This window comes from Nesoenas mayeri, assembly GCF_963082525.1.
Source record: "Nesoenas mayeri genome assembly, chromosome: 6".
NCBI lineage: Eukaryota > Metazoa > Chordata > Aves > Columbiformes > Columbidae > Nesoenas > Nesoenas mayeri.
The window spans coordinates 24,767,443-24,790,778 of NC_137545.1; the positions used below are offsets into that span (position 1 = coordinate 24,767,443).

General features: G+C 37.8%; 1 protein-coding gene across 1 annotated transcript in view; it reads right to left on the reverse strand.

The window, feature by feature from the left end:
* CSRNP3 (cysteine and serine rich nuclear protein 3) overlaps nucleotides 1–23,336 on the reverse strand; it is a gene marked incomplete at its 3' end in the record, with an annotated part of 84,249 nt that overhangs the window by 46,982 nt on the left and 13,931 nt on the right. The gene's annotated exons all lie outside the window — the stretch shown is intronic.

Below are 23,336 nucleotides of genomic sequence, written 5' to 3' on the forward strand. Positions count from 1 at the left end.
ACTGCTTCAAAACATTAGAAACAGCATGGGAGTTGAAAATTTTAAAAGTTATCAATATTAATGAATACTGACATGAAAGCAGAGAGGAAAAGACAGAAAGAACATGTCTCTATTTCAAGAGGCAGAGGCAAAGAATATACATTCATGACAGTAAATTAAGTGTGATGCTAAAGAGGATACAAAGACATGCATCAACAGGTCAAAGTAACATCCCCTTTGAAGTGTTGTTAGATACACGTGAGAACACTGTAAGAAAGCATTTGTTAAGGCCAGGACTTAATGATACTTGCAATTGAAAGTTCTAACAAGTCTGCAAAAGATTTTTTTGCTTAACAGCTGAGTTTGCTTAGCTACCTTGAAGGAGAAACAAACTGCTCACTCAAAAAAAATCTTATAGTAAAAACTGAGAGGGATACATCTATTGTTAGCACAGACATAATAAATGTATTTTTTTTATTAGCCCAAAAAAGCATAGGTGGAATTAAAAAGACCACTAAAAATACAACTGTATAGAAAGTTGTAGGATGGGGAAGGAGAAAACTAAGTACTTTTTTCAAACAGAAACTGAGTAGCAATTAGAGGAATAAAAGAACCAAGAGTGGAAAAAAGCAAAGGCAAGCCAACATTTCAGAAGATTAAATACAGTGAACTTCTGAAGATGGGTTGTGGAAGATGAGGCCAAAATCTTTGAGAACTAGGAAATACATTTTTATCTGTTATATATATGCAGAAAATAAAGCACTCAAGTCCTAAAGTAACTGAATGAGAGAATAAAGTAAATAAGTAAGAACACCAAAAATATCACACTGTGACACGGACTGCCAACATTTGCTAGGAACATAATTCTATCCATTAAAAGAGAAAAAGTAATAAAAAGTAATTCCCTTGCATCCAAACCTTCCAGCAAACTCGGAAGGAAAAATCACTGTAAAAAAAAAAAAAACTGTAATGTGTGCTGAGCAAAAAGTAGAAGATATGAAAGGTATTGTTGCTACACAAAAATCAGAGAATTTGGTGAAAATATTATTGGTAAGTAATCTCAGACTACTATGGGTGGGGATGGGGAAAGCCAAAACCTAAACTATTAAACAAGCTGACAGTTGAGTCAAATCTTGCCTGAACTGGAACTGGAATGAAAATTCCTCACTGTCCACACATGCCATATTTTGTTCAATCTAAGCATATAAACGAGGTGACTCTGCTAGTGGTAGGAGCACTGGAACCCTCTATCCAACACTCTGTCATCAGCCAAAGCCAAATCTTCAGAAAACAAAGCCAAAATTGAGAGGTCCATGTGTACATTAAATGTCAAATACAATGTACAGAAATGTTTATTAGACAGTGAGTAACCAACAAGGACTCAAGCCACAGCCTGCCTGTGTACAATTCAATAGTAGGAATAAAAACAACAAGTAGCACACATTCTTATTAAATAAACATTATGAAGAAACTGCCAAGCACTTATTAATTGTTATATAACTTATTTTCACTACACAGGTATTATTAATACTTTAACCACTGGTTACATTTCAAAAGTTTTATCTGTATTGTAAAATAGAGAACCTATCTAACTGCTAGCATTGGACTGGTGGCAGAGTCCTGAAATCAGTTTCCATAAACAGTTAAAAACCTAAAAGCCATTTTTAATAAGTAATTTTGTAAGACCTCAAGCAGTTTAACTATTCCATTCCTAGCTTCTTCATATTAAAAAAAAAAAAAAATTCAAACAACATCTTATTGTTACTTATCACACAATTGTGCTCTCAGTCGTTAAAAGGTATACTTCAAGATCACCATTTAGAGACAATCTGTCTCATTGAACAAGTCAAAATAATTAGAAGAAAATCAATCAGGAGTTGTTTGGCACTATTTTCAACAACAAACTAAAAAAAAAAGGAACATTATAGTGGCAAGTCTGAAAATTTAGGCCTGATATGAACTTTACAATTCTATTTCTAAGTAACAGGAATAAGTGAATGGGAAAGTACTGCTGTGTTTTTTGGGGGTTTTTTGTTTTTTTTTTTTTCTTATATGGTGTGATATTTTATCACTTGAATTTATTAAAAAAATTCTTCAGATAGGAGAAATCTTAATCATCTAACATTATTTTAGTAGACATAAAGCAGCTACAAGTCACTTGGTTTTCTTCTCAGAGATAATCCCTACTAATTGCTCTAGTCAGGGAAATACATTCTGTGGGAAAGAATAATAAAGACTACTTGTCAGACTGGTGATGTCATCATTTCGCTGCACAATCCAAACAGTACAGCCTGACCCATTCCCAGCATGCTGAATATCAGCCTACAGAAAAGGACCCATGCATAAGCCATTCTGACCTTTCTTGCTGGTTTCTTCTGACCTTTCTGACCTCATTAGACTGCTATAAAGAAAATAAAGGAGCTGTTGGGCACTCTTGATGGATTAGAAATAACAAGAATGCATCTAGGACTTACTTAAGTACTGAAGTGGACCACTGAACTATAATGCTTTTCAAACAATCAAAATGATAATACAGATAATGATGAAGAAACAACAGTAGAGAGAAACATTGTTAAAATATTTAAGTGTGAATAATACGCTTTTTTGAAATTGTTCATCACTATCCTTAACCATTTATTCTGTGGTAATTTTAGATGGTTGAATTTTTAATGACTCATTTGATTGAGAACAGATATTAAAAAACAATGGTCCAAGCACAGTTATTCTCATTAAGTACAATGTAACTTCAGCACCTTGCTAAAAGAGGGCTTTAACCTCTCATGGCCAGATTTAATTAATTCTTTAAATTCCTAAAGGAAAGAAACTCTAGAGCTTAGAACACAAGGCTCTGATGTCCCTGTGTCTCATTTCAAACACTACATCACATTAGCAACAAAATCTGTACCCCCACAGACAAAAGGGTAGAGATAGTATGAAAGTGTTTATTCCCTACATAATATACACATTCTCCAGTGGAATTACTCAGGATTTTTAAACTAGTTCCCAGTCCTGAAATGGACAACTCATGCACTTTTATAGCTTACTTAATAAGTATAGAATATATAAATCAGTTTTACTCTCTAAATATTAGGGTTTGCCATCCCCAGTAAATGATTTTATTTGTTTTTTAATCTAATACTGGTATTTGAGCAAAACTCTCAGAAAGGAAAGCACAGCCTCACAACCTACAACACAAGTCCCTAGTACTACAAGAATAATTTTGTAGCAGTTGTTCTCAGAGATGGAACACGTGACAAATGCTTTTTTATCTTTTTATTCTGCATTTCTAACTTCTAGGGAGGAAAGTGCTCTGAGGGAAGTTATAGTTACATAAATCTTCCAAGTTCCCATATATTGTGATTTCTGATTAGAAACTCTTGTACTGAACTACTGGAAATGTTGAAGAGAAGAATTTTTGTTTATATGCTTAACTACTCCTGAAAGAAGACACTAACAGATGGGCTGACCTCAGCCAAAGGGTTCAGGCTTTATTATGCTATGCATTAAAATGCAGACAACCATCACATAAAAATAAATTATATCCTTTTTAAAAATAAGACTATGCCATTTGTTCATGAAATACCCTCTTTTCAGTTGTCCTGCCATTTTATAAATCCTGGCATGAGAAAACTGTTGCATTTGTGATAGAAGGGATCATCATCTTCAGAAATTTATAGCTCTTGGTAAATCTCTGCATGTCTTACATCTCTCCTGTGCTAAGCAAGCACACATGCTAGCATCAAGCCAGCACCACTAAAAGGGATGTATATACTGCATTTGTGCAGTGACTCTCACCAGGGTTTATCCCCACCATCTAAAATGTCTTAAAGCAGCCACTGGTTCCAGATGCTGTGATACAACATAGAGCCAAGTTAGATAGTTAAAAAACAACTTAATCAAGTTTCTACTACAGATTTCACAGTTACTATATCTGGGGAGCTGTTCCAGCACAATCAGTGATTTACGCTGCCTCTCCACTCCCCCCCATTTAAGACAGTGGACTGAGATTTGAATACGTACATTTTTAATGTCCATCACCATTCAGACCTTGTAAATGCAAAGTCATTTAAAGAGGTGCAGTTGGGTTAGATGGGGTTTGGTTTGTTTGTGTTTGTTGGGTTTTGTTTGTTTGTGGGATTTTTTTTGTTTGGTTTTGTGGGAGGGTTAGTTGGTTGGTTTTTTGGGTTTTTTTTTGTTTTTTTTGTTTTTTTGGGGTTTTTTTTGTTTGTTTTGTTTTGTTTTGTTTTTTGTTTGGTTGGTGGGGTTTTTTCTCCTTTGTTGTTAGCCAGAGATTGAGGTGTGGAGATACATGGTAGACAGGAACCTTGTGTTTGGACATGGGGGAAAAGAACCCAACCAACCAACCAGAAATAGAATTGTTATCAGCTAGCAATTCCTCCCTATTACGTATAGTAGAGGCAAAACCTGTTTCAGCAAAATTGTATTTGTCATCTTACAGGTATGCAGAAATTTCTATCACTTGTCTGTGATGTAACTGAAAGAAATTCAAATCCAGTAACGTACAGAGAGAAGAAACCACTTCTGAAATGGAAAAATGGCTTTGCTTGATGGATCAAAGTGTATGCCTTAATACACTTGCTCTTTTGAGGCTGTGATGACTGTTGACAATTCTGAGGAGGGCAAATCCACAGAGAGAAATGAAGTGGACACTGTTGTGACAATGCATGGGAAGGGACTGTAGAGGGGGTGCCTGCAAAGCATGGAAAAGATCAGCTACTGTGCAAGGAAGAAGGCACAGAAGTGACAAGATGCTTGAGCTGACAGACTCTGCCATTAAATAATTGCAGAATAAGCACATCTAAAGTGATTTAAAACTTCACTGGTTAACACAAAAGCCTTTGCAAAAACTCATTGTAATTCTGTGCAGACCTCACCTGAGGTTAAATTTTTCATTTTCCCAGGTTGTCCTTCATTTTGGAATTTGCTTATTCCTGTGAAGCAGGAAGGGGCTGGGAATTCTTATCCTTTCTCCATGTCTCAAATCAGAACAATATGACAAAAGCTTGGCTTCACACTGCAGGGTTATGACAGCAGACATAATCAGGAATTAGTAGCAGACAGTAAATGTGTTCCAGCACCTGATGATGACCCAGAATTTTAGGTACAACTATATCAACAGCTTTTGCAAGTCCAGTAACATTTAGGCATCCAAGAAAATAATTCAAGAAATTTGACACATTTTCATGCTTACTGAAATAAATGAAGAATTTTTTTAGCAAACAGACAATTTTTAAACAAGTCTATGATTCTCATCAAATCACATGGTAAGTCAAGGATCACATGCTCTCCTCATATCCATTTTTGTGAGAATTAGAAAAACAGGAGGTCTTCTTACCTAAATATTTATTCATTGCAATGAATGAAAACATAAACTCCTATACTCAGTGGCTATGCATTACTAGCAGGCAGGAGGACTACGAGTAGACATTGCTACAAGAATTGGGGGGTCCTCTGTGGAGGCTGTTTAAGGTTATTTTCTTTACCCACAGATTTGGCCATGAGTGCAAGGCTGTCTTGGATGTTACCTGTACAGAAACAAATAACAATCTTTCTTCTTTGCAAATGTGTTGCAAGTGACTCCAAAAGTTTAACACACTGATTCTGCAATACAGATCTTCTGAGTAAAACGGGAACATGGGGCATTTACAGCACATATCATGTACAACTGCACTTCACAAACAATGCCACTGCTTGCATTTGATTTAAGTTGTTTTGCAGGATTTTTTTTTTCTTATTTCCATTTTCAGCAAAACAATAAATAGTAAAATACAATAAGCAAGACAATGGCAAGTATTACCTAGTAAACTGAGGTTATGTTAGACATAGGTTCTGATGCAGTACATTTGAGATCTAAATATTACTCGTACCAAGAAAACGCTGAACAGGACATTATTTTACTGAAATTTGATTAAAGTACACAACTGAATGACAAGCCTTCATTCTATCAAAAATGAGTCTGATTCCTAAACCATGTGCTTTTAAGAATTTTTTATTTTATATAAATAGTAAATATTTGAATTAAAATGAATGTTAAAGTTATGTTACAGTTTGTTGACAGAACAGACCTTAGGGCATTGGTTTTGGCCATCATCAGTGTTATGCTCTGGAGGAACAATGCAAAGGATTCTATAGTTTATACATCTATTAATGGCCAAGCCTCTTTACAGATTTGTTATTGCTAGTGAGTCCTGGCAAAGCCTCCTCTGATCTCTAAAACCCATTAAGAGTTAATGAAGTCAAGGAAGGGAAGGGGGGGGAAGAAAAAAAAAAAAAAAAAAAGGAAAAAACCCCCACACTCACCAGAAGCCTTAAAATTACACATAACAGCATTAATATGTAGATACTAAGTCTCATTTTCAAGTTTTTCTCAAGAATAACTGTATGATTAAGCCTTATGTTGCAAGATTTAGTTATATACCATATTTCAAACAGTTGAAGTTATTATTATACTGCAACATAAACTCAACACGTGTCTGAAGATTTTCCTAACATTTTACGTATTTATTATTTATCATATCTGTCTAGAGAAGGGCACAAATGAACAGTGAACTATTCAGTTTGCTTTAATGTAAATTACTTGGTACTTGAAAACGTCCCACAACCCTCCCTCTCTGATGCAGCCACTAAAGGACTATTGGTATATTACCTTTCTAAATCACATTTTTAATTGCACTCAGCAGCAGCGCAATGGTAATACCAAGGCTAATTTGGAAAGTCTTCCTGCAGCATTTACCCATCTAACTCACTGGAGCACCTCTTAAGTCAGCAGTATTGTTTTCCAGGTTTTCTTCACTATAGTTCCACATTACTGCACGATAAGCACACAAATAAGAGGAACACATCTCAGATCAACTGAGTACAGTAAAAGAAAAATATTTCTATATTGAAAGTGTCACTCTTCCTCAAATGAATATTATGCAAAAATTCTGATGAATTCATCTTCACTTATGTACTAAAGATGAGGAAAGTTGGGCCAAGTGAGCCTTCACTAAGCAGTGTGCGTCCTCCACTGTAGAAATTCATCCAATAATCAAAATTGGACATAATATATGGCTTAAGCTACTGAAAAAGAATCAACTGCTAACTGCCTTCAGTAACGTGTGATAAGGATAATCCAGATAAGGTAAAAAGAGATCATATATGAAATTCATTTGAGTCAGGCTATAAAGACGTGCAACAAGGTAAACAGGAAAAGGAGATCAGTAACTGTGATCACAGACTATTGCCCTACATGTACATGTCCACATGATGCTGTACAAAAGCAGCATGCTACGATATTTAGACCCACGGTCATTCATGAAAAGTCAGGTTTAATGTCTGCACTCATATCATGGTTAACCCATAATCCAAACAGACCCTTCAGGATAAGGGTTAACTACACTTGTGCTTTCTGATTTTCCCTTCATCAGCACACATAGCATTTAAAAATAACATTCTAATAACAATAACACCTGAAAGATAACCATTTTACACATTTTCCAGTATTGGAGCAAAGCTTACAAGAAATTATGAACACCTCATCCAAGAGAAGATGCTATCATCCTTTTCTTGCTATCAAGCATTTTAAATTACTTTGTGATGTTATTAAACTACTATACTGATTACACAGTTTTCTGAACACATTTACTATTTGAGATGTGTTTGCTCCCTGTTTGTGGCTGAATAAATCATATCCATTACTTCCAGTCTTTGGAAAAAATAAAACATATTATGAGGTGACAAATTAAAATACAAGCTTTTAAAGCACCTCTTCAGGTAACTTTTGTGTTTCCTTTTCCAAAATATTAAACAGCTTATATTTTTGCAATCAAGTGAAGAAAGACACAAATATGCAAAGATTAACTGATTTACAAATACAGGCAACAAGTTAGGAACATTTTTTCCTGTGTAAATCTAATTACATTGGAAGCTGTTGATGTACAACGATCCAATAGCTTTTAGTATTAATTTTAATCATTTTAAAACAAATTTTCAGCTGTAAATTGGAATTTTTTTCTAATGTTGTTCTAAAATTGATAATAAAAATCTCTAAAGACATGTAAAGTATCATGTACCACCAAATGGTACAAAATTGAAATTGGGCCTGCACAACTGTATAGATATATGCATGTAAATAACTGCTGCTGTACTACTGACCTTGTGATCTCAAAGAATGGCAGTTTCTCTCAGGAGATTTTTAGACCTCTGAAATAATGTTTTCAGTCTGTAGACATTTCCTGTCTGTCCTTAAAAAATGAAATTTATGTCTCATTACTGTTAAAATTATACCAACACACTTCTAGAATTGCTATCAAAGTATTAGCAATGCCTTATGCACGCTCACAGAATAAACAGAAAATTCAGTTTATTTGACATGAAAACTATTACCATATTAGGGAGAAAAAAAGTTAAAACAACATGTGAGTCACATGTATGAGTAAGCAACAGAAGTTATTTTACCAAAACATGTAATGACTACAAACAATTACTAACTTCTAAAATATTTTATATTTCAGAAGAGCAGACCTGAGTTCAGTATAAATCATCATGCAACCCCTGAGCACATAGCCAGTATGCACATTTGGTTTCTGGTACACTCGAGCTACTTCTGCTCTGACACAACAGGGAATCTGAAAACCTCTCTTCCACTGAGCAGAACAAAACTCAGTAACAGCAAGGACAATTAAACATTAATCCTGCTTACCAAGGCAGGTGACAGACTTGCCATCTGTTGAAGTCCTTAAAGCAAGGTTTGATATCTTTCTGAAAGATATTTTTTTTATATAGGCTTTGAAAAAAAAAAAAAAACAACAAAAAAACCCCACAAAAAATATTTGATCCATACCGCACACTTGTGGACATGGCTATGGTAAAGGGAAAAGGGACTGGTGTCATAAGCCAGTGACAATTCTGGCTTTGCCATTAGAAACGCCTGTTCATGCCACTTACCATTTTGGCCCCTGACACTTAAAATCCTGCTTTAAAATAACATCAAAGTCTAATCTTGGTTCAGTATTTCAGCTCACCTTGCAGAGGATCAGAAAGGAATATTCATTTCAACATGTCTGAATGCAGAACCTGGTTTCTGTGGCTTGACTGATCATTTTTCACCTTCTGTGGTACTGACAATTGAGCACAGCTAGAGATAGGCTTATGGCCAGAAGCAGCAGAGTAGAGCCTGGAAGGTATTTTGTGCTCACAGCTAGTTCATAACAACGCAATTACGAAGCAGCTTTGGTACAGACTCCAGTTAGACCTCTGGCAATTTTCATATCCTCCTCTCACACAGGTGATGAATCTCTGGGCATACAACTCCTACACTCAGTCTTTGCTATGATCTTAAGCATCAGTGGTGCAATGCTTGCTATTGTGCCATTCTCAATTTAAGACATGCTTAAGGTTTTTTTAGAATCAAAGTAACTTGGGAAAACAAAGTTATTGATCATGAAACGGGAAGTTTAGGTGACAAAATCTGCATAATGAAGGCAAACTAGATCAACTCCCAAAAGCACTTAGTACAGGCTGTATCATACAAGTAATTAATATCTCTTGCCAATACTACTGCTGCTGCTGTTTTCATGTATCACAGTGTAGGCAGATGTACACAGTGCATACAACTCAAGCTTTCTGGAGCAAGTAAGGAGGTAACAAACAAATACTATTTCTTTTTTTTGAGGTATGCAAACAAATGAGTTGGTAGCTAATCTAACAACACGCCTGAAGTAATGGGGTGTAGCATGCCACGCAGTATAGATCAAACTGAGCAGGCTGTACGAACTTCAGAGCAATAAACAGGGCTACAAAAGACGTGTGGGCAGAGAAGAGAAAGTGGGAAATATACAAGAAATTAGGACATGGTTCCCTTATCAACTGCAGAATGCACATCATCTCATATATGTGAACAGTGAGGAAGCACCGCAAATAAGGGCAATTATGGATCTGTACAGTCCCACCTCTGCCTCTAGTAGGCCCACCAAATGTCATCATAAAGAGACTGATGGCTACATGCAAAGGTTTCAGTAATTAGCAGATGGCCCATAAAGTAATGTGGAAAAATATGTCTAGTCCCAAACAAGTCCATATTTTAGCTTTTCCATCTTTAATTTCTGTGAAACTGAAGATTCATTCACACTACAAAGTACAATAAACAATTCCAACTAGAACAGGGTTTTTATCTAAATACCAACAAAGCCACCCAAATAAAAAATGTGAAATGTAAAACAGGTTCTCATAGAAGTGATTCAACAAAATTTTCTGAAAACGGACACCTGGCTCATCTATAAACTAAAGTTCTAGACAAATCACAAAATTGACGACTTCATTAGGCACATGCTCTAGCCCAGCACTTGCCCTTCTGTGTTAACCTCACTATAAGAAATCAATATTTAAAATGCCAGCTCAACCTTTATTTCAAGTGTCACACATTGTCCTCTCTTCTGGCTGCTCTTTTCTCCAACTGTGTCTGCAGTATAGTCTCAATTTTTGAGAAGATTCTCACTTCCTTAAGGGTGACAACAAGCTGAATTTACTAAAGCCAGAAGCATTTTTGATGCTTACTTAAAAGTCAAAAATTTGAGTAACTTTACAAGTCACTAGGCTACTGTATGAATAATGTTAGTGCAACACATAAATTTACAAGAATGAGCCTTTCCATTACAAGCCATTACAGACCACACACTGGTAGCTATAAAAATAATACATTATAATGCACACTGTAATTAAGTTGCGTTACCTTCTCCCTAAAAACATACAATCGGGCATGACAAAGGTAACAATTTCTACCAATTTTAAATAGTATTGAGTTCATTCCACACTCAAAAGTAAGAACGCTACTTAAGTAAAACAATGAGTAAAGGATGGAAAACAACAGTAGAAATCAATAGGTGTGCTTCCTTGAAAAAAAAAAAAAAAAAGTCACAGAAACTTTAACACTTATCAGTAAATGTAGGTCACCTACAGTTTCCATAGTAACCACTGCTGAACTATAGCTCTACAGATGACCACTGTGCCTATGGCTGCTTTCTTTGCTAGTAAGTGATGTACAAATACAGCCATGCCTCAGTTAAAATAAGAAAGACCTAAAGAAGCGCTTGCAATTGTCATTAGGTTACTTTCAAACATAACTCCTGCTTTAATATTTTCAAAAGCATCCCCTAATATCTGGTTGAACAGAGAGCTTCAGCTGGAAATCAGGAATAAAAGGAGAATTTGTAACCCTTGGAAGAAGGGGCAGGCAACTCAGAAGAACTACAAGGATGCTGTGAAGTTATGCAGGGAGAAAGTCAGAAAGCCCAACATCCAATTACAGCTGAGCCTAGCTACTGCTATAAAAGGCATGAAAAAATGCTTCTATAAATAAATTAGCAACAAAAGGAGGGCTAAGGAGAATCTCCACCCTCTAGTGGATGAGGGAGGGAAACAGTGACAGAGGCCAAGGGAAAGGCTGAGGTACTAAATAAATGCCACCTTTGCCTCAGTCTTTAATAGTAAGACCAGTTGTGCTCCAGGTACACACCTCCCTGAACTATAAGACAGGGGTGGGGAGCAAAATGAAGCCCCAATAATCCAAGGGGAAATTGTCAGTGACCTACTACACCACTTAGACAAGCACAAGTCTATGGGGCCAGATGGGATCCACCCCAGGGTGCTGAGGGAACTGGCAGAGGTGCTCACCAAGACACTTTCAATTATTTATAAGCAGTCCTGGCTAACTGGAGAGATCCCAGTTGACTGCAAGTTGGCAAATGTGATGCCCATCTACAAGAAGGGCTGGAAGGAGGACTCAGGGAATCATAAGCCTGTCAGCGCGACCTCAGTGCTGGGCAGGGTCATGGAACGGATCATCCTGAGTGCCACCGCATGGCATATACAGGACAATGAAGCAATCAGGCCCAGTCAGCATGGTTTATGAAAGGCAGGTTCTGCTTGACTAATCTGGTCTCCTTCTATGACAAGGTAACCTGCTTAATGAATGAGGGAAATGCTGCTGATGTTGTCTACCTAAACATTAATACAGCCTTTGACACTGTTACCCACAGCATTGTCCTGGAGAAACTGCCTTGGACTGGCATACTCTCTGCTGGGTAAAAAACTGGCTGGATAACAGGGCCCAAAGAGTAGGGGTAAATGGAGTCAAATCCAGTTGCTGGCCGGTGTTCCCCACAGCTCAGTACTGGGGTCAGTTCTGTTTAATCTCTTTATCAATGATCTGGATTAAGGGATTGAGTGCACCCTCAGTAAGTTTGCAGATGACACCAAATTAGGTAGAAGTGTTGTTCTTATGGAGGGTAGGAAGGCTCTAGAGAGGGATCTGTACCAGCTGGATCAATGGGCTGAGGCCAATTGTATGAGGTTTAACAAGGCCAAGTGCCAGTTCCTGCATCTGGGTCACAACAGGGGAAAGTGGCTGGAAAGCTACCGGGAGGAAAAGCATCTGGGGGTGTTGGTCGACTGCCAGGTGAACATGAGCCAGAAGTGTGCCCAGGTGGCCAAAAAGGCCAACAGCATCCTGGCTTTTATCAGGAATAGTGTGGCCAGCAGGACTAGAGAAGTGATCATCCCACTGTACTCATTGCTGGTGAGGCCCCACCTTGAATCCTGTGTCAGTTTTGGGCTCCTCACTACAAGAAATACATTGAGGTGCTGGAATGAAGGGTCTCAAGAACAAGTCTTATGAGGAGCAGTTGAGGGAACTGGTGCTGTTTAGCCTGCAAAAAAAGGAGGCTCAGGATGACCTTATCACTCTGTGCAACTACCTGAAACAAGGTTGTAGCATGGAGGGTGTTGGTCTCTTCTCCCAAGTAGCAAGTGACAGGACAAGAGGAAATGACCTCAAATTGCACCAGAGGAGGTTTAGATTGGATATTAGGAAAAAATTCTTAATGGAAAAGGTTGTCAGCCATTAGAACAGGCTGCCCAGGGAAGTGGTTGAGTCACCATCCCTGGAAGCATTTAAAAGATTCATAGATGAGGTTCTTAGGGACATGGTTTAGTGTCAGTGTTATGTTAATGGTTGGACTCTATGATCTTGAGGGTCTCTTCCAACCACAATGATTCTATTATTCTATTAATATCCTTATGTAGATAAACTACTTAGCAACACACAACACCTAATTTTCAGTACTAAAAATCTACTCTTCATCTGCATCTCAAGCCTGGAGTCTCCAAATGGAGACAATCAACTTTACAAGAAGTTGCAAATAAGAAAAAATATTTATACAGAGCAACCCACTGAATGTCAGTAATACAGGAGTTCAGAAAGCACGCATTAGGTTAGACTGTCTTTGATAAGCACACAGTGAGTTCTGTGCTAGGACATTCAGTATATTCATTGCAAGTGGGAATTAACGTGCTGATGTATTGTTTTGCACACAAGCACATAGTGAAATCCAGTCATGTAACAAGGCTGGAGCCAAGGATAACAGTTAAAGCCTCACTTGGGAGAAAGTGAGTCTTCAGTCACGTCTGATGGTGAAAATCCCCTTCCCACCACTTTTACTCTGGGGCATACAGAATTGATTATGAATTCAGTAAAATACAAAAGACTCCACATTACAAAAAGACTATAATACTGTAATTGGCTTTGATAGCGACCTGCAAAATAACAGGACAAGTCAATGTACTTGACAACTGCTAACTGATTTTTCCCTTCAGAACAGAGTCATTTCACTATTATGTGAATTCAGACTAAACCAGCTACTTGGTTTTTGTTTGGCTGTGTGGTTTTCTTTGGTTTTGTGTGTGGTTTTTTTGGTTTTTTTTTTTTGTTGTTGTTTTTTTGATTTTTTATTATTTTGGTTTGTTTGGTTGGTTACAGGTGATATGAAAACTCTGAAACACAAGCTTTGAGGTCTGGATGCTACCCACATGTCTAAATGCTATTACAACTACAACTAAAATGCAGTTGATTAGCATCAGTATTCACATACACAATCAAAATACAAAAAATGCTACATATTTAGTGAACAGAAGAATTATAATCAGTAGTCTTGAATAATATCAATGAAGATTAACGTCCCCTCACTTGCTTTAAACTCTTGCAAGCTCAAAACCACTGGTAGATGAACACAAGACACCACAGCAAAATTGCTGGGAACCCAAACAGACTAAGGTATCATGGAACAGCGAAAGTTTAAGAAAGCTGCCTGGTTTCCATCAGAGCTTTAGAAAAAAAAAAAAAAAGAAAGAAAAAAGAAAAGAAAAACAATGTAACTCTTTTTACTTCACTGAATTGGTGAATCCCAAAGAAATAACAGTTTGTATATATTCTCCTAGCTGGAGCTGCTGAAAATGTCACTATGGTATTTAAAGGGGATTGATAATCTGTTTCTTTATATTCCTGTAAGGATCAGGATCTTCAACACACTTCATGCTTGGTGCACACCAGTGGACTGCCGCGAGTAGCAGGACATCTCAGCAAATGGCAAGACTGTAACACACGTGGGAGATGAAGCTGGTTTCCAGGGGAAGAAGAAAGCAAGAAGCCAATAAGCCAATACAGGCTCCAGAAGGCAGAATACCCTTTTTTCCTCATATTTCAAAGTTCTTTAATTTTTTGCTCACAGGTCAGCAATTTCCATGGATCCGTTCCTCTCTACAGTTCTACATTCACTCTAAAAAGCTTGCTGTCTTCTAAGACTGTAAATTATCTGAGGAAGTTTGTCTGTATTTTCAGTATGCAGATGGAGGCTTTCATCTCAAGCAGGTCCAAGGCTAGGCCAAATAGGGCCAAAAAGTCCTAGTAAAATGTAGTTGACGTAATAAAAAAAAAAAAAAAATCAACAGATAAAACTCTTGATTACTGCAGGTTGCTAATTCTGAAAACACAGATAAGAAGATATAGATGCATCTTTCCTGTAAGCATGAGTACAGTTTCACCACGAAGTACCAACATACAACTGCTTGATAATTCTGATTTGCAAGTACAACCGCTAGTCTATAAGAAACAACCAACACACACAACCAGAAAACCCAAACACAACCAAACCAAAACCACCCAAAACCCAAAACACACAGAAGGCTGTTTCCAAATCACTGCTAGAAACTTAAGATCTCTTACAACATGGTAACATAAACAACAGATTTGGAAGCCAGTATCAACCGATAGGGAAAAAACTTTCCAGCAGGAACAAGGCACTGGATGGAAGGAACCTCTTAAAGATGATCCACACCTTTATGTCACTGTCCTGCTGGTGTTAACTCCCCTCAGTTGTGCCTACTGCTAAATCAATTGCTTGTGAGAACAAAGAAGAGCTGAGCAGTGTTCAGCAAGGAGAAAAAACTCCCCAATGGCTCACATATTGAGGGTGGTACATACTGAAATTACTTATATACTCAAATTACTTATAAAGTCTACAGTAATGGACAGTAAGATAAGACAATATAATTTGTTAGAAGCACTAATTCTAACTTGGCTTTAAATTTCAAAACCGTCTTTAAAGACTGGTGGTAAAAGCTGTAAACCAGTATAAAATGCAGAGTATACACTAAACATAAACATGGCATTAGATACAAAGAGAGGATATTGCAAGAGTCTTTCTGAAGCTTTATCTTCTCTGTAAGAGCACAAAGCAAATTCAAAGAAAGCGGCTGAAGGGGCAGTTACACTCTAACTAGGTACAAAAGCTCGTGTTATGATAGCACAGTCTTTAGAAAGCAAACATGAAGAAAATTTTTCAGGCAAAAATTAAACTACTACTTATTATAAACTGGTAAGAGAAAAAATATTTTTTTCCCTCCTTTATAATTTGATTCAATGATCTCCCTACAGAAGCTAATGGAATGATATCAGGCCACATACAGCTTTCACAGTTGTCATAATGCTTCTTCATGTCTGAAAAGCAGGACAGCTACTTTTAATACTCAAGATATCTAAGGTTTTTACCCTTAGAAACACATTTTAAAATTCTGATATTACTTGCCAAAGACCATGAAGCAAGTCTTTACTAAAATAAAGCCCATCTATATCCCAATCTTACAGATCTCCAAAAAAGTATGTTGGGTAAGACTAGTTCAAATCCAAGCTAGAAGTTAGCTGAAAATAAGAACTTCTCAAAGGGCTTTAAAGACCATGGGCTTAGGTACATTCCTCTTTATAAAGAAAACCATGGTCATCATGATTTTGTGTTTCTAAAACTGCACGCACATGTCACAGGTAAGAAAAAAACTTCACGTTCTAGGTCTATAAATTAGACTGCAGAGTTATTAAAATTGTTTTGCATATTGTGATAGGGTCTAGAGACAACTGCTATAGAAAGTCTAGAACTAGTGGCCAAGATTCAATCTGGTAGACTACTCCAGTTGTGAATCTAACTTTTACTCTGCATCACAAATCAAGGACAAAATATAACCAACATCTTTAATTTTTAGCAAATCTCACAGAGTCAATCAGCATATATAATTTCATACATAATGCGAGCATCATTTTGAACTAGGGATCCCAGATTTGCCTGCAAAAGATGGTTCCAGACCTGCTTACAGTACATGCTCTTGAATATGGACCAGGATTTATACATACATTCTTAGTGCAAGGTGCTTTTCTCTAACTAATAAATGCAGAACAGATTAAGAAGTGCTACAAAATCCCAGTCAGTAGTTCCCAGTAATTTTCTAATGTGTTTTTGAAATATGTTCCACACACATCAACGTAGTCACAGAGGATAAGTCACTTTCACTAAGAATTTGCAAACTGCTGGAACATTAAATTCCTTTGATCTTGATAAGCTGGTTCATTCTCATTCTGTTCATTAGCTGTCCCTCTTTTCCCAGTTACGAGCCAGCCAATCTGTAGAGCTTTCCGCAAACTGACGTATTTACCAAGTAAAATCTGTTACCACTGCTTCCTTGCTCTTACTGAAAAGCACTCTGTTGCTTGTCAAGCTCCTCTTCTCTCAGGGCACCTCCTTCTCTCTTTTCCTTCATACATGCCATAGTCAACAAGCTACCTTCCCACCCTGATCAGCTTTTGATTAGCTTCTCTCTGTATTTCCCCAGTAACCACTAATTACTCACCTCTGAGTTCTGACCCCTCTGTTCTCTTACAATCCAGCATGTCATGTGCTCCTTCCTCTCTCTCTTTTTTTCCCATCATTAGGCCCCAAGTATCATTTTGCTGATGACTCGCAAAAATTGCCAAAGAATCTCAGAAAGCACTGGTGTGTTGCTATGAGCCATGTCTTGATAAGTACATTTTTTTAAGTGTTACCATGTAAATATCTACATGATTTGAAAAATAAGAATGTCTTAAATTGTAAGTACAAATGATCATTAATTTTCCAGAAAGTTCTTCCACAACATTAACAGGGCTATTTTCTCACCTGTTCTATCTGAAATATTAGCGTACATGGAGTCTGCTACAAACAGGTATCCACATCTAGGCAGCAATTCAAATACAATAATGATTAGCAAAAAGCATCTTAATGTTTTCACTCTGTTCCTTTGATAGAAAAATACTGTACAGTCCAAAAAGAAAAATCGGTTGGCATTTTATCCTTCACCAATCAAAAATCACGGTTGTCATAGAAACTGTTAAAACTGAAGTCAGTCATGACGTAACAAGAAGATAATGGAAAATGCCTTGTGGCTCAGGTTTTCATGCTGAAAATGATTCAGTGAATCTAACTAGGAAATCAAGCAGTTGCCCAAATCTAACACGGAGTCTTATAACAACAAATATGATTATTGTTTTTTAATAATCCAGGAGGAGTCTGGACAGTAGTAGTATTTATTACTCCTGCTTTACACATTGGCCACATTAACAGCAGTCAGACTGTTCCCAGAACATCCCATATAAGCCTCCCTGCTTAAGGGGACTGAATTTATTTGATTATGTGTGTGAGAAACCATGGGAGGGACTCTTGGTCAGTGTTCTCAGCATTCCTAAGATCCAATTTTTGGCATTTCAAATGAAGGCAAATCACTTGGGGAAAAAAAAAAAAAACAAACCACAAAACTAGTGCCATTAGTTTCTACCTCTTACATATGCTGTTCAGAAAAATAATTATAATCTGCAGGCCTCTGCCCCAACCCAAGGTGGTCCATCTCTATGCCAAACATTATTTCAGGTTCATTCCCTATGACATAAAATGCAACTCAGTAAAATAACACTCTACATTGACTAACAAAGGCTACAAGAGCCTTTCATTCTATGTCTCCCAGAGCCAAATCACAGACCAACTCCACACACCAGAGTTCTTCCTGCCTTTTACTGGAAGCACTTGACACTTCATAATTACTGACAGGACTGGATTACTGCAACCATTTGCCCTTTAAGCAGAGATCATCCTGCTGAAAAAAAAATAATCATAATGCACAGGAACACTGTTGGACTGGAGTCACTGGAGGTGAGCAAACTGAGTAGCTTCAGCATTAATAATATGAAAAACAGCAAAGGGAATGTGGAAGTATTCAGATCTTAAAAAAAAAAAAAAAAAAAACAAAACCAAACCAAACCAAAAACACAACAACAAAACCTCAGAAGCCTTGAATTGAGTTTTATGGACAAATTATGGGGACTATTTTTGGTTTACAGATAGTTTCCCTAAGACGTATTTTTACCCTGTAGCTTAAATTTCTTCTTTCAAATAGATATACATAGTTTAAATAGCAAGCAAACAGCTACTGCTGTTCCCTGAGCTTTCCTAGAATTATCTTAAATACAAAACTCTGTTTTATGATCGCATCTAGCACTTTCCAGATCTGTTAAACCACTTCACTGACCTCCTCTCTCATCTTGCTCAAGAATTATATTTAATGGCAGGAGTGTGCACAGTTGGTCTGTAACAGACTTCAATCCACAGAAGGTTAACTGACATAAATCAGAAATTGCACCTGAGCAAAAGTTTGGGTCAGTGCAAATCCACCTGTCAACTTCCCTAACCATGAGTTCAGAAAAAAGTTCTGATTTACAACAAAGTGAAATCCCAATTTCAGTAAAATGACCAGCAAACAATCCATGAGCGAAATAGTAAAGTTTCTTCAACCAACCAACCAACCACAAACCACCTCTTCTTAACAAGAATTGCACATCAATTAATTTGTTTCCTGCATGTAAGAAGCCTGCAGGCTTCTTACTAGAAAACAAGCATCTGATTCACACAAATCCTTATGCCTTAGGAGGAGTGAGACAGATATTTCTTCATTTACCATGATTAGAAACCTCGTCAATATGTATAAAACCCTTCTCACTCTTCAGTTATGTGGCGTTGTGTCACAAGCTTTACATTTAAAAATATCACTTGACATTTCTGTATGCCATTATCAAATGCATTTACTGCACATACAAATGTACAGAAACACACATATATATGCTTTTTCAAATTACATATATACACTCATGTTTTCTTCAAACTATAAATATATGCAGGTATGTGTACACATGCACACAGATCTGTATCTTTCTTTACTGAAACAGTCACGTTCATTTCCATGCTGCCACTGAGGAAATGAAAAGCAATATAACACTACTGTAATTATTTAAGTGATTTGATTATGCCCAACATTTATTTTTGAATAAAACATGCTATCACAGGAAAATAAAGATTAATGCAAAATATTGAATTATTAACTACAGTCTTAATCTACATGCATCTTGTAAAATAATGTTATAATATTACATTCCACTACATAAAGAATTACTGTGTACTGACAGGTATTATTGGAGCTCATGGTATAATAGAGGACTTTTTAGATTGCTGTTCTGTGTCTCAAGCAGTCCATTGGAGAAGCAATGAATCTGCACATATACCGATAAAGAAGAGTAAGAAGAATTTATATGAATCTTTTTAGATTTTTTTCTGAACAGTAGGGTGGCTTTGGGCACACAGCAGGAGCCCAGACTTCAGGCAACGTGTGTACAGAATAAAAACATTACTGCATAAAGTGGGCTGAAGAGGAAAGACTTTGACACTGATTTCAGACAAGGCTAGAGCAAACATGTCTTACATATTCTAAAAGCCTGCTACTATGTGTATAATGTATGCTAGTGAGAATAGAGCTGCCTGCAAAAGTAAGGCATGTTTTCTTGTTTTGCCCTGTATTCAAACACTATACAATCCAATCCAGCAACTTTAGCACACAAATGTGTGTTTTTGCAACTATTCTTATTGATTTCCATTTGACACCTAGAGATTTTGGCCTGTTAATACATTTGCCATTTGGATTTTACAGAAGCTGATGACTAGAAGAAAATAACAGAAGACAGGAATCTGAAAACAACTACTACCAGTATCTGATTGAAAAGAAATGAATTCTGATACAAAATATGCAATTCAAGGTGCTCTGAAAAACCTTTAGTAAGTAATCTGTTGCAGTAATCACTTCAATAAACCCACTGTCCCCAGAAAAATATAAAAGTACACTTCCAAAACCACAACAGATGCTAGTAAAACTGGAAAAATAAATCTTATATAGGAATTACCAGATTTTCTTAAGGTAACAAACAGGAAATAGCCAGAAGTTCCTCAGCTAATTTATGTGAAATATTACATTTTATTGGGCTATAGGTCTGATTCTTCACCACCCTATATAAACACCACTGTAAAAAGAGGTAGATATGGCTTCATTTTGACACCACTAAATTGTAAAAGATTCAACTACGGAGAACCAAGCTCCTTAAATTCAATCTTTGTTTATTTCTGCTTCATGAAAGCACTTAAGACAGTTTCTTTATTTTGTGATTTATAAAGATTGCTGTTGCAGCAGAGCAGTTTTAGGATGTTGGGTTTCCCCCCTCCCCCAAAAATCTTAAAAAGCACCTACCTAGACTGAGCTGCATTTAAAAATATTGCCATTTCCTACAGAAACATAAGCAAATAGGTTGTGGCTTTGTCAAGAATGAAACAATGGAAGTGAAAAACAAATCTCCAACCCCAAAAAACACATAAAATGGAAAACAAATGAAAGCTAAGCAAAAGAAATGTATCTACATCATGCTCTGAAGCCTATTCAGTATACAAAAGCAGTGGCAGACTGCCAAGTAGAAGAAATTCCATGCTGAAAATCCTATCACTAAATTTGGAGACTTCAAGAGCCAACACCAAGAGACTCAAACACAATCAAAGCAGAGTAATGAGCTGGGGAGGGGGAGAGGACATCTCACATCTACCTGTGTCTCAAATCATCCCAGTCTTTGTTCTTCCCACCGGCACTCTAATTCAGCAAGAAGCTTAGAGAAAACCCAGGCTTCTCAAAACCACTCAGTACTGGCTGCCATCTGCACGCACAGAGGTGAGGGAGCAAAATGGAAAGTATCAAATCAGAACATGGGATGTACATGCAAAATTGGCAGTGGAAAGTGGCAAATAGATCTTAGAGCTAGCAGAGACCTGAGCTAGTAAATTGATGAAGCAAAACAAAGTTCCTTACAGATTTATTGGAACAGGACCAAATGCAGTCTAGTTGAGGCTTTACAGCACTGTACAAACTGTTTCTGGACACACAGTTGCTGCTACTACTCTCTGGTTGCCAGTGAACCTAGTTCTGGAATAAGAATAAGCTATGCTACTCCAGCTCTTGCTGAATCTCTGATGCACATAAAACCACAAAATAATTCAGGTTGGAAATTACTTCAGCAGGCCTCTAATCAAACCTCTTGCTCAAAGCAAGGTCAGCTAGGATATCAGACCAGGCTGCTCACAGCTTTAGCCAGTCAGGTCTTGAGAACCTGCAAGGACAGACACTATACAGGCTCTCTGGGCAACCTGTCCCAGTGCCTGGCTGTCCTCAGAGTAAAAAGTTTCTCACTATGTTGTCAGAACATCTCTCATTTCAGTCTACATCCATTGTCTGTCACCCTCCAACCACAGACCAATGTGCAGAGCCTGCCTACCTTCTGCATAAGCTCCTCATAGGTACCACATGGTACCTATGGTAGCACTGGGTCCCCTCACAGCCTTCCCTTCTGGAGGCTGAACAAAGTCAGGTCCCTCAGCCTCTTCTCACAGGGCAAATTTTATGTGTATCCTGTCAGCTCCTTCCACCAGCCTACCTAGGTCTCTCTGAATGACACCTTTTCCTTAAATGGCATCAACTATTCCCCTTGGTGTGGTTCTCTGCAAACTTGATGCAAGTCACTCTGACACCTCCTTCAGCTGAAGGATAAAGATGTTAAGCAGGACAGGTTCCAGGTTAGTCTCCTGTGATGTCCCCTTGTAGCAGAGGACAACCCCTTCTCCACCACCCTCAGCTGAGCATCCAAGTCCTCAGCGTGCTTTTGAAAAGTTCACTCAAAGAGAAGGTGGTACAGAAGTGTCCCATAACCTGAGGAACTTTTTTCCTGTCCGCATAAGGAACTATGCTAACCCTATTGCTGACTGTAATTCACAAATAGATCTAGCCTAGCTTTATTAGACAGACAATTTGGGGGGAGAAAGACACCCTTCTAGCTGCTACATACTAATAGTCAGAAGCTGCTACTCATTTATACACATGGTTTACTGTAGATATAGGACTTTATGTAGAGTCCACAAATTATGCGAGTTTATTAACCAGTAACCTTATCTGAGAAGTCGAAAGAAAAATATGCTGTAAATTAACTACTCATGCTCAGATGGTTGGAAGAGAAAATGATTTGTCTTCTTCAAGTGTTGCATGGAGACATCAAATATGAATTTAACATCTTCTCAGGTAGAATTACACATTTCTTCTCTGTTTACTTCTGTAGTATTTTAAAGAAAAGGACTACGGGCTGTGTGGTTGCATTGCCTTAGGTGGCAGGATGAATGAGCAGAGGGATCAGCTATTCTGTCACAGATCATACAGGATACTCTCAACTCTGAGCAGAGTCAAGCAGAAGCCCTGGCCTCCAAGCTTTGTTACAGCTGATTTTCCCTCTTCCCCAAAATCATCACCCAAAAGGGAAAGTGTAGAGTCCTGCATCTGGGCAGGAACAACCCCAGGTTCCAGTATAGGTTGGGAAACTGCGTATTAGAGAGCAGTGTAGGGGAAAGGGGCCTGGGGGTCCTGGTGGACAACAGGATGACCATGAGCCAGCACTGTGCCCTTGTGGCCAGGAAGGCCAATGGCATCCTAGGGTGTATTACAAGGGGGGTGGTTAGTAGATCGAGAGAGGTCTGCCTTCCCCTCTACTCTGCCCTGGTGAGACCTCATCTGCAATATTGTGTCCAGTCCTGGGCCCCTCAGTTCAAGAAGGACAGGGAACTGCTGGAGAGGGTCCAGCGTAGGGCAACAAAGATGATTAGGGGAGTGGAGCATCTCCCTTATGAAGAAAGGCTGAGGGAGCTGGGTCTCTTTAGTTTGGAGGGGACTGAGGGGTGACCTTATTAATGCTTATAAATATATAAAGGGTAAGTGCCACGAGGACGGAGCCAGGCTCTTCTTGGTGGCAAACAATGATAGGA